General features: G+C 38.0%; 1 pseudogene across 1 annotated transcript; it reads left to right on the top strand.

The window, feature by feature from the left end:
* Positions 1-4,761: 4,761 nt before the first annotated feature.
* On the top strand, positions 4,762-5,500 carry LOC103269277 (annotated as a pseudogene). Its single transcript, XR_002482461.1, has one exon. The product of XR_002482461.1 is annotated as an ADP-ribosylation factor-like protein 2-binding protein pseudogene (transcript).
* Positions 5,501-9,791: the final 4,291 nt, after the last annotated feature.

Raw genomic sequence — 9,791 nt, 5'->3', positions numbered from 1 at the left:
GAATGATCACATATCAGGAAAACTGAATTGGTCATTCTGTGTGGTTATATGCACAGACAGAGAAGCTGCCATGACTAGACGACTCTCTGATTTCACTACTCAAGTCAAAGAGGTCACTTTTGAATGTGAGTCTATGCACTGTGTACCTATGGAGAAATGCTGGCTAGCCAAAAAATGTCACCTGAACTTAACAGCATTTTGAAGGATGTGATTACAGTTATCAACCACATTAAATACATGCCCTTAACTCACATCTGTTTCATAGCTCTGTGAGGAGATGAATGCAGAGCACACAAATCTAACGCACAGAAGTGAGATGGCTTTGTAAAGGGAGATCACTGGCTAAAGTTTCTGAGTTCTGAGAGTTGCTCCAGAGAGTTCTTTAAGAAAAATAGTCACCACTGGCAGTACACTTCAGTGACACAGAATGAATCTCAAAACTTGATTACTTGTGTGACATATTCTACCTGCTCAAAGAACTCAATCTGTCATTTCAGGGGAGAGTGACAACTGTGTTCAAGTTGGCAGTTAAAGTGGTTACATTCAAAGCCAAACTGGAATTATAGGGGTGATGAGTGAACATTGGAATTTTTGATATATTTCAACATTAGTAGAAATTTTGAAAAGGACTGGGCCAGGACCTTGTTTCTCCCAGCTGGTACATGATCACCTCTCTCAGCTTTCAAAAGAATGTGCACATTTCTCAACCACAAAAGACCACAGAACTGGGAAGAAATGGATCCGTGACCCATTTGTGAATAAGTCAGGTGAATCAACTTTGTCCGTGCTAGAAGAGGATGAACTGCTTGAGATTACAAATGACAGTAGCCTTAAAAGTATGCTTGAGACACCTTCAGATCTACGTATGTTCTGGATTAAGGTCAAGGCAGAATATCCTGAGATTGCCACAAAAGAACTGGAAAGCCTGATTCCATTTCCAACATCCTATCTTTGTGAAGCAGGGTTTTCTGCAGTGACAGCAACCAAAACAAGATTTCAGTGTAGACTGGACATAAGCAACACATTTCAGGTGTCACTGTATCCCATTACCCCCAGATGGGATCATCTAGTTGCTGAAAAACAAGCTAAGGGCTCCCACGGATTCTGCGTTATGGTAAGTTTTATAATTATTTCATTATATATTACAGTGTAATAATAATAGAAATAAAGTGCTTAATAAATGTGAATGTGTCTGAATCATCCCCAAACCATCCCCCTCCCCCCAGTCTGTGGAAAAATTGTCTTCCATGAAACTGGTCCCTGATGCCAAAAAGGTTGGGAACTGCTGGTTTAAATGCCCTAATCCATGATGATCCATGTAAGACAACCCAAGAACTGGCAAATGTGATGAACTGTGACCAGTCAGCCACCATGTGACATTTGTATTCCATGTGCAAGCAAAAAACACTATGAACTTGTGCATTAACCCAAGACAATTAAGGGCATTAAAAATTTACATATACTCAACACCACTAGGTTGTGATGTAAGCTCCTTGAAAACAAGAACTCTGGTGTCTCATTGATTCATCTTTGAATCCTCTTGCACTCATGTACTCAATAATAATGAATGTCTGTTGAACACATCAGTCAGACTTTTAATTGTGTGAGAAAGTATTTTGTAACATTTATTTTATTTTACTATTCTTGAAGTGAGATTCTAATTCCCCAAATTTTTATATTCACTTATGAAGAATTGCTTTTGCCTTTTGATAACCTTGACATGGTGGCAAGTGATAGTATACTAGACTACCTTTTACAAAAACACATTATCTCCTATATTTATTTTAAAGCTAAGATACATTTTAGTCTTCAAATTTAAAGGAAATTTGAAGTGGAGAAACATGGTCTAGTCTTTTTATTTAGGAAGATAGGTTTCAGTGTGCTGACCAATTTTTTTTTTTAGCTGTGCTTTGAAGACAATAGAGTCTTAGTTTTAAAAGAAAATCCATTACTATGCAGTAGATTTTCTAGTGCTTACAAGCATATTTGGTAAAAATTGGAGTAAAATGACTAGGTAATTTTCTGTAACAACTATTACATATATGTTTTAAGTTGGAAACTTAAAAATTTCTAGTGCAGAGAAAATATACCTCTTATTTTCTCTATAATATAACAACCGTAGTATTTGCATTTCAAATAAATATTTGCTCTTGAAATGTTTTAACTGCTCTGTGCATTCTGATATCTATAATATATTACTATTGTATGTTGCATTTTTAATATTTTTGCATAAATTTTTTTGTTTTACAATAAAATGGAAGATGTGAAGAAAATTTCTAAAACGGCACATAATAACATCTATTTTATAAATAATTATTCAGTTTTAATGATAAAATTTGTATGAGCTTTAATGTATCTATGATGATTCATAGCCAAATGTAAGGAAACCTGAATGTAAATTACCTCTTACTAAACAGTTGTAATAATATTCCATCATTCTTACCTTCCTTTTTAAGAAACAATTGTTTTTGAGGATACTTACTAGAGGAAATACTTTATCATTTCTATCCAGGTATTCAGGTATACTGCCATCATAAACCCTGGACTAAGATCAAACTTTTATATTCTTTTAACTCGTTCCTTTGCAGTTGACTATCTAAAGAAAATTTTTCTAACATTAATATACGTCTCTTTGAAATCAGACCTGAATATTCTGGAGCCATTGCTCTGAATTATCCAAGTCCCTGAGCTAAGAATTTTTGGATAACTGTTCTTGTTTTGAGCATGTTGGACCTAGATATTTGTTTTTGTTGTTGATGTTATAGGCAGGGGTGGATCCAGGGTCTGTGGTTCCTGAAGTTTATACAATTTTAGGTTCCCCATTTAGGAAAACAATACAAAATTATGGTTATAAAACCAAGTACCAGGAACAAGTACAAGTGACAGACTCTTTGAAGGGTAGCTTCTTTAGCTTCCTGAAAAATTTACCTCTTCTGCGGTAGGTATGTATCATTCTCCCCATTTTTAAAGTGAATCACTTGAGTAACAAATAATTTAAATAATCTCCCAAAGGCATAAAACTAAAAGTGGCAGAAATACCTGATTCCAAAATCCTGTCTGATTACAAGGGTTGTACAATATAGAATAATGGGGTAGAATCTGTGGCCTATGCAGTACTGGCAGAGTACCATAAAAGTTCTGAGAGAAAGACTATATATCCTATAGTCGTCATCAGGAAAGGCTTTTGGAGGTGAGACTTGAGATCAATTTTTAAGAATAGGTTAAGCTGGGCGGTGGCTCAGCCTGTAATCCTGTGCTTTGGGAGGCTGAGGTGAGTGGATTGCCTGAGACCGCGGGTTCGAGACCCACCTGGGCAACTTGGCGAGACCTCATCTCTAAAATAAATCAAAAATTAGCCGTACGTGGTATCACGCACCTGTAGTTCCAGCTACTTGGAAAGCTGAGGCGGAAGGATCGCTGGAGCCCAGCAGGCGAGGCTGCAGTGGCCGGGACCGGCCACTGCACTCTAGTCTGGGTGACAGAGTGAGACTCCAACTCAACAACAACAACAAAAAGAATAGGTTTAAAAAAATAGGGCTGGATTCATATATTTATTCCAAAAAAATATTATATCACCTCAATCTTAAATAATTTGGGGAACCCTCTTTAGAAAAAAAAGATAATTTTTAAAAAAATATGTTTTGGGCTATGAAAAGTGACCCTGAATGCTGTTTCATTAATCTCCTGATAACCCCCTCTTATTACATTGTAGCAGTATAGATTTTGTATGCACAATTTATTCTTTTTGGGGAGATGTAGAATCTATTCTCAACATATTATAGTAGTTTGCTTTGAAATTAGCTGATGCTGACCACATGCAGAAAATTAATATTGTGAGCATTTTGAGAGACTTTTTGATGCCTCATAATCATAATTGTTTGGACTACTTCCTGCATATATTCATAAAAAATAAGAAAGTGCTAGTTATAATGATAAACCTTAAGAATCTTAGAAAACGCAGGAGAGATACCCTTATGGAAATCGAAATAGGCAACCAATTCCTGATCAAAACCCCCAAAACCCATGCCATAAGATATAAGATAGTAAGTGGGACCTCATCAAACTGACAATCTTCTGCAAAGCAGAAGACACCATCAAGAAAGCAGGGAGGCAGCCGGGCTCGGTGGCTCAGCCTGTAATCCCGCGCCTTTGGGAGGCTGAGGTGAGTGGATTGCCTGAGCCCGAGGGTTCGAGACCCGCCTGGGCAGCGAGACCTCATCTCTACAATAAATCAAAAAATCAGCCGGGCGTGGTAGCGCACGCCTGTAATTCCGGCTACTCGGAAGGCTGAGGCGGAAGGATCGCTGGAGCCCAGCAGACCGAGGCTGCAGTGACCGGGAGCGGCCACTGCACTCCAGTCTGAGTGACAGAGTGAGACTCCAACTCAAAAAAAAAAAGCAGGGAGGCAACCCATAGAATGGGAAAAAAATATTTGCCACCTATTACCTGACAAAGGCCTAACATCCACAATCTATAAGGAACACACGTGTGCTGAAAGGAAAGAAATAAACAGCCCCATTAAAAATGTGGGCAGAGCGGCCTGACTCGGCGTTAGAAGCCTGAGGCCCTGCCTCGCGAGCAGGCGCTGAGCCGCCCGGGCGGTAAGCAGGCCGGGCTGGGTGGCGAGGCCTCTCCCCTGCCGGCCGACCGACCGCTGTGCCCTAGATGCGGGTCGGGGCTGTGCAGAGCGGAGAGGCAGCAGGGCGAGGGCCGGGGGCTGGGTAGGCGCCCACCCGGCCCGCTCGCCCACTCGGTGGGGCGGCGGCGGCAACAATGAACGCCTTAGAGGAAGAGAGCTTGGCGCTGTGCTCCTCTTCCGCTTCTGATGCAGAATTTGATGCTGTGGTTGGATATTTAGAGGATATTATCATGGATGATAAGTTCCAGTTGTTACAGAGAAGTTTCATGGACAAGTACTACCAGGAATTTGAAGACACAGAAGAGAATAAACTTACCTACACCCCTATTTTTAATGAATATATTTCTTTGGTAGAAAAGTATATCGAAGAACAGCTGCTGGAGCGGATTCCTGGATTCAACATGGCAGCTTTCACAGCAACGTTACAGCATCATAGAGATGAAGTGGCTGGTGATATATTCCACATGCTGCTCACATTCATGGATTTTCTGGCTTTTAAAGAAATGTTCCTGGCCTACAAAGCAGAAAAAGAAGGCGGGGGACTGGACTTAAGCAGTGGTTTAGTGGTGACTTCGTTGTGCAAATCATCTTCTATGCCAGGTTCCCAGAACAATTTATGGCACTAGGTCCTACCTCCAGCCAAGGAATAGGATCGTTCCAGATGTCACTGGCCCAGTAGGCCAATAGGCTCAGCTAATGATGACAAAAGAATACATCTTGGAAGGACTGACTGTTTTGCAACTTTTCATTCCTGTTAAGTATTGATGGGTCAAAAATAAAATGACCTGACTCTCTTAGACCTATTTCTCCGAAACACCTTCTTGTATTCATGAACCTTAGGACTCCTCCCTGCGTACATTAGTAACCCTAGTCCACTTCCCTTCCCCAAGGCAGGTACTTCTCTTGGGCACTTCTGAGTCCAACTCTTCTGGAGGAAGCCCATGTTGAGCATTCCACCTGGGACCCCTTCCTCCAGCATACATGTTGGCATGTCAGGAGCGTGGACTATCCACCACCACAAACCCTCTGTGTCCCAGCAGGCTTTGCATGAATCTTTTTATGTGCTCATATCTCTTTGACATGGGTCAGAGTTTCAGTTCTTCGGCCTCAGTGGGGTTTTTGATATTTATCTAGGGTATTACTCAAGCTAGCTGCCCGTCTTGAGATTTCTGAGTCTCCTGTAATCACAGCTTGTCTTGGCTGTAGCAGTCATCAGAAAGTGATGTCTTTTACCTAAAAGTTTCATGAGAGCCAACTCCTAGTCTTCACATTTGCAGTCCTTGTGTCACCATGTCTTCTGCTGATCCTGATATAGTTACACTGTTTCTAGAAATCCCTTTTAAGCATTATTTTTGAAAAAAATATTTTTATAGATGAAAACTCAAGTTAACCTAGTGGCAATATCTTGGAATTTCCATGATTACCCACTTAAAGATCAAAGTATTATATGCTGTGTGCTTTTTAGCTGTTAGTGCTATGAAGGCAAAAATGCTTTCTACGTTGGTGTTTTGATATTGGGCATCAATGAATATATGCTGTGTGCTGGAAATAGACTAAACAGTAGCTCTTACAGCATGTTAGTGTGTTTACATGTTTACTGAAAATTCTTTCTGTGTAAACCAGTTTATTAGGTTCTCTGCCAGGGGAGGCAGGGACTTTGCAATTTCTTCCTCCTGTCCAGATCTCTCCTACAAAGTCAGTGTTCCACTGGTCTACCTCAGCATGAGTAGGAGGTAGCAAACAGCTTTATCAGTCATCTGTCTGCTTTGGTTTAGTGCAATGTTTGGTAGCATATTACTTAACAGAAAACATGTCATCTCTACAAAGTAGAAAAAACATAGTAATTCAATTCCCAGTGTGTACCTTTGTTTTTTTTTTTTCTTAAAGTAAAATAATCTGTACTGACTTTTCACTTGGCTCTTCTGGTTTTCAAGGACAAGCTACAAGCTGTGTGCTTTTCTATACTGATGTATCACTTATTAAATACTTTTGTACCATGAGTTAAAAAAAAAAAGGTGGGCAAAAGACATGAATAGATACTTCTCAAAAGAAGACATATGAGCAGTCAACAGACACAAGAAAATAATGCTCAGCTTCACTAATCATTAGAGAAATGCAAATCAAAACCACATTGGGATACCACTTAACTCCAGTCAGAAAGACTATCAAACAAAACAAAACAAAACAAAAAAAACAGATGTTGGCGAGGATGCAGAGAAAAGGGAATGCTTCTACACTGTTGGTAGGGAGGCAAATTAGTTCAACCTCCATGGAAAACTGTGGAGATTCCTAAAAGAATTAGAAATTGACCTTCCATAAGACCCAGCAATCTCCCTTCTGGGAATATACCCTGAGGAACTTAAATCACTCTACAAAAAAGATGCCTGCATACACATTTTTAATCCAGCACTATTCACAATAGCAAAAACATAGACCAACCATGCTGCCCATCAAAACTGGACTGGATAAAAAAATGTAGTACATATACACAATGGAATATTGTGCAGCCGTAAAGAAGGACAAAATTATGGACTTTGCAACAACTTGAATGGAGTTAGAGTCTATAATACTCAGTGATGTATCACAGAAACAAAGAACTGAGTACCACATGTTCTCATTCATAATTGGACCCTGAACACTGACCATAATACTATAAGAAAAGTATTGGTAGTAGCCAGGAACTGCCAGGGGAGGTGTCATAGCATCAATAAGGGTACCTGATCTGAAACCAGGTAAAGTGGGGACCAAAGAGAGGCCCAAACTTTACCTGCATAATGACCATTTGTATACATAATCCTGAGTTGTACCCCACATCTTAAAACAAAAATAAATAAATAGTTGATAAAAAGTAGAAAGCCAAATAAATAGAGTTAAGAATAATTACCATGGTTTAATAGTTTAATGTCTTGCACATGGAAGATATTTTTATATACTTTGATATTTGTGTTATATAATGTGATATGTAAAAATGAAGTATATGTCAGTAATTTTCTTGTGATGAAAGTGTTCTTACTTACCCAGGTAGGAATAAAGAAATTAAAATAAGAATCACTAACTAGTCTCTACATATAGAGTTCCATGAAGGTAGTATATTTCATGTTCCAAATATGTTCTACCCATAACTGCTTTTATAAATCACAACATTATGTTAATTGGATTTATTTGTAGATAAAGTTAAGAATTTATTTTATTTTGATATGGCTAGTGACCACTTTCTGCAGAAAGAAGTTTTACATTTGATACGTGATGTTCGTTATTTTATTATATAAAAGTATCCTCATATAAGTAAATTAAATGAATTTGCTTCTAGATAACATTTCAAGATTCCTAAGCACACTCTTTGAACAAGGATCATCATTAGAGAAAGAGAAGCACTTTGAGTTGACATCAATAATGAACAGATACCTCTTTCCCTAAGATAGGTTTAGATTCATGTAGTAATTTTACTTCAAATGTGTATCTTCCTCAGAGTTTCTAGTTAACTACAAGGTATTAAGCACAAGATACAGGCCTTCACCAAAGTCATATAAAAATAATGAAGGGACAGGCACACTGAAAAAGCAAACAAATAGGATTATGCAAGCAATTTGTGTTTGTTTTATAAGTGGAGAAAAGGAGCAGCAAAAGCAGTTGAGACCCTAAGTTTAATGCAGGTTCTGCCTCCTTTCACACCATTTTTATTAATAATTAGCAAAATAAATAGATGTATCTCTTGCCCTTTCTTTCTTTTATCTATTCCTGGGTGTCTTTGTTGAGAACGTATGAGTAATACTTGTAATACTATAAAATGGCAAAAAGATAGGCTTAAATACTCAATTATTAAGAAAAAGTTGATCATTTCTGCTTTTTATCACTTAAGTTTTTTCAAATCTAGAATAAGAACAAAATATCTATTCACCTAAAAGAATAGTTCAAGAGAAGTTAATTGACTTAACCAAAGCTGCATAACATGTCAGTGAGACAACTTGGACCAGATACTAAGCTTCTCTATCCCTACTCCAATAAACCATGGTGTCTCAATTAATTGTCTTACTGCAAGGAAATATTATTAGAAAAGAATTGAGTTTCTGAATGTATGTATTTAATTTAATCATGAGGTTGATGGAAAATACTGTTAACTAATAAATGCAAGAAGCTTAAGAAAATTGCACTTGAGAAAAAGTATGGTAACCATAAGTTTTCTTGCTTTTAGAATTGGAAGTGACTTTAGAGGGAGTCTAATGCAGGCTAGTTCTCTTAGCTTATAAATAAAGAACAATGAAATTTAATTAAGTGATTTTTTATGCAAATAGTTCTAGAGCAACTGTGGTAAGGCAGGTATAGTACTGTGGTTAAGAATCTACACTTGAATTCCAGGCATCTTGGAGTAAAATCTGAGTTTTTACATCAGTTGTTTGACATTGGGCAACTCATATAACCTCTTTGTACCTCATTTCCTCATCGGTTAAAATGGGAATGATAATAATTTTAAAAATTTGTATGACAAATACAAATTATGTAAAGCACTCAGGACTGCCTAGCTGGTATAAGTGTTCAATAAGTGTTTTTTTTACTGAAAGGCCTTGAGCCAATTCTACATTTAAATATTGTCTATTATAATTAAATGAGAAACCTTTTATACCTTGATTTGCCCAGATAGTGCAAGAACACTGACTTGGTGTGTAGAATTTACCATGTAGTCTTCTTTTAATCTCATAAAATTTTTTCTCTTGTCACAGATTTCTGTTTAACTTTAGAAAAACTATATTGTTGTTTTATTATGTCACCACCTGCTAAAGATCTTTTCAACTTTTTTGCTGAATAGTTTTAATGTTCCTTGAGTAGCAAGGCAAGCGAAAAACAGATTTGAAAGCATGGTTAACCAAAATGACCTTATTCTAATCATTGCCATTGCTGTTTTGGTTTTTATAAAGAGGAGTGACAAAAAATTGCATTTGGGGCTATTGTATATATATACATATAGCTGAATAATAGATACTGCATGAGAATCAGTTTTTCTTTTTTCTTTTCTTTTTTTTGTGTGTTGGAGTCTCACTCTGTCACCTAGACTGGAGAGCAGTGGCCGCTCCCGGCCACCGCAGCCTCGACCTGCTGGGCTACGGTGATCCTTCCGCCTCAGCCTTCCAAGTGGCTGGAACTACAGGCACGCACC

Source organism: Carlito syrichta, unplaced genomic scaffold, assembly GCF_000164805.1.
Source record: "Carlito syrichta isolate Samal-C Ts95f unplaced genomic scaffold, Tarsius_syrichta-2.0.1 Scaffold309162, whole genome shotgun sequence".
NCBI classification, from domain to species: Eukaryota; Metazoa; Chordata; class Mammalia; order Primates; family Tarsiidae; genus Carlito; species Carlito syrichta.
The sequence above is the reverse complement of the archived record's forward strand: the minus strand, read 5'-3'. Positions and strand labels throughout refer to the sequence as shown.